This window comes from Lactuca sativa, chromosome 3 (assembly GCF_002870075.4).
Source record: "Lactuca sativa cultivar Salinas chromosome 3, Lsat_Salinas_v11, whole genome shotgun sequence".
Lineage (NCBI taxonomy): Eukaryota > Viridiplantae > Streptophyta > Magnoliopsida > Asterales > Asteraceae > Lactuca > Lactuca sativa.
This window is the reverse complement of record NC_056625.2, coordinates 71,562,411-71,564,897: the sequence shown is the minus strand read 5'-3', so window position 1 is coordinate 71,564,897 and position 2,487 is coordinate 71,562,411. Positions and strand designations below refer to the sequence as shown.

The following is a 2,487-nucleotide window of genomic DNA, read 5'->3' as shown; positions in this document are numbered from 1 at the left end:
TCCCGCTTCTTGTTGTTACAGCTTGGATTTGGGCTCCTCTCAGGTTTTGTTCAATATTTCATAGAAGTCCTCCCGGTGATTTTTCATTTATTTGCTTAGCTAGCTGCCCAAGTTGTTTTTCAATGTTTAAGATGGAAGCTTGCTCATTTCTTAGTAGACCTTGCTGCTCCCTCATAGTTTGTTTTTCTCTAATTACTTCTTATGTTTCCACGTGCCTTTTTTCGGATGCCACATCAAAACGAGTAAGCATTGACTCGAAATCGGGTTTCTATTTCTGAAGTTGGTTCCTCTCGTCTATAAAAGCCTCTTCCACCTTGTTCATATTTCTCTTCCTTGGCTTTCTTGTACTCATCATAAGGTAATCACTTCTTCTTTGGCTTTCTCCAATCTTCATCTAATCGATCACCGCTCGAGTAGAAAGCTTGAACCTTTTAGTTTCCATACTCATTAAGATCACAATCCTTAGTCAAATGTGGCCCGTTACAGTTTTTGCACCCAACTCTTATTGCATGGATTGTTTGGTGCATGTTAGTCATCCTCCTATCCATGTTTTGCAACATTGCAAAAACTACCAACATGTCTTCCGAAGCATCATTTTCCGATCCCCTTGTTACATCATTCCTCGAGTTATGGTACTTTGTAGAGTGTTTAGAGAATTCTTCAATGAGCACCTTGATTTCCGTGGAATTTTTCTTGGTTAAAGGGCTTTGAGATTCAAGGAGTTGCCTAGTTGTGACATTCACCCCATCATAAAAGATAGAAACCTCATGTTGCACATTGAGATCATTTTGGGGACAATTCCGAAGTAAACCCTTGTAGCGCTCCCATGCTTCAAACAATGACTCCCCCATTTGTTGTTCAAAATTAGCAACGTCCTTCTTAAGCTTAGAAATTTTGGATGGGGGACAAAATTTTTCCAAAAACTCCTCAGGCATCTTTGTCCATGTAGTTATCACGCCTGGTAGGAGTGCCTTTAGCCAATCCTTTGCAGCTCCCTTGAAAGTGAAAGGGAGCATCCCCAACAACACCGTTTCCCGTGGAACATTTGGAATGTTAAAGTTGTCAGCGATGTCCTTGACTTCATCAAGATGCTTGTAAGCATCTTCGTGATCCTTTCCGGTGAAAGGAATCTCCTTTAGTGCAGCAAGGGTGTGTCGCTTGGATTCAAATGTGGCAGTGGCTGGTAGGGTGGGTTGCACAAGGCCCGTTCTGGTGTCGTCACGAATTCTCTTCTTGTATGCCTCCATGGAAATGTCAACAATGTCCGCCATGGTGTTATCGGGTTCGCTATCTTGCTCACTTTCTTCTTCAGATTCAGTTCTGCTTCCTTCCTTTTCTATTTCATACTCGATATCATCCTTCGTAGGATTGCTCTTAGTGTCTTCGTCCTTCATGCCAAAGACCGATTTGATATTCTTAAAACCTGACTTCTTTTGGGTTGCAGATTCTCCTACGGCTTTATCCGTGTTATTCCTAGAGGATGAATCCGGGTCTTCAAGTGGTGGGATCAAAGGTGTATTTGATCCAGGGTCATAAACGTACTGCAAATAAACAATTAAACGCGTTAAAAGAACAAAAACAAAAATAAAGTTCTACTGTTATAAAGCCATGGCATGGTGGATATTACCACGACGTGGTGAGTCAAAAAGAAGAAAGACCAAAACAAAAATTTTAAGCAACTAAACAACAAATAATCCTAATAAAATAGAAGATTTAAAGTAACTAAAACTGGACCGTTCCCCGGTAACGGCGCCAAAAACTTGATGTGCATTTTAATGTGTATTTATTTATTCAAGTTTTAAATATTTAAAACTAATTTCCTCTCACTAGACTATTAAACACACTAAGTAGTGTACCTAATCATGTAATAGTATAGCTATGGTATGAACAAGTTTCGAACTCAAGGAACGATGTTTTAGCTAATTTTTATCTACTACTAACTAATTACTAATAAAATTAAAAAGGGGTTTTCTATAGTTTTGCAAGACTAGAAACTTAATTTACCAAACTAACTATCAACTAATTAAGCTAACAGTAAAACTAAAGAAAATAAGCAAAGAGGATTTAACCAAGATAAGTAAGGGACTTTCGTTTAGCTTTGGATTTAAATGTTATTATGGTTGATTTGTGGAAGTGTAGTGGATTTTAGTTTCTTTGGTTACCTATTCCTAAGATGACCAAATTAGTGTTGGCTAATTTAATCATTTAGCAAATTAGCTTATTTATTCGGTGATCAGGCAGACAAACTAACGAATTTATTAGTGTTCGTTTCGAGTTAATTAGACTTATAATAGATTGATCAATTTAGTTTATTGATTAAATTAATTATATGATTTTTCGTCATATATTAGCTCCTATATCTTTTTACCCACTTTTCTACTTAACCGTAGGTTTTGTTCAAAAATCTAGTCCTATAATTTTGTAATTCACAAGGTCATAAGATGTAAATTAAACTAAGGAGTATAGTCATACTTGTTGGAATAGTGT

General features: G+C 37.1%; 1 non-coding gene across 1 annotated transcript; it reads left to right on the top strand.

Annotated features, from left to right (window-relative positions):
• The first annotated feature begins 780 nt into the window (after positions 1 to 780).
• Positions 781 to 887, top strand: LOC111891144 (small nucleolar RNA R71). Its single transcript, XR_002850095.1, has one exon. It is a non-coding gene; the product is annotated as a small nucleolar RNA R71 (small nucleolar RNA).
• Positions 888 to 2,487: the final 1,600 nt, after the last annotated feature.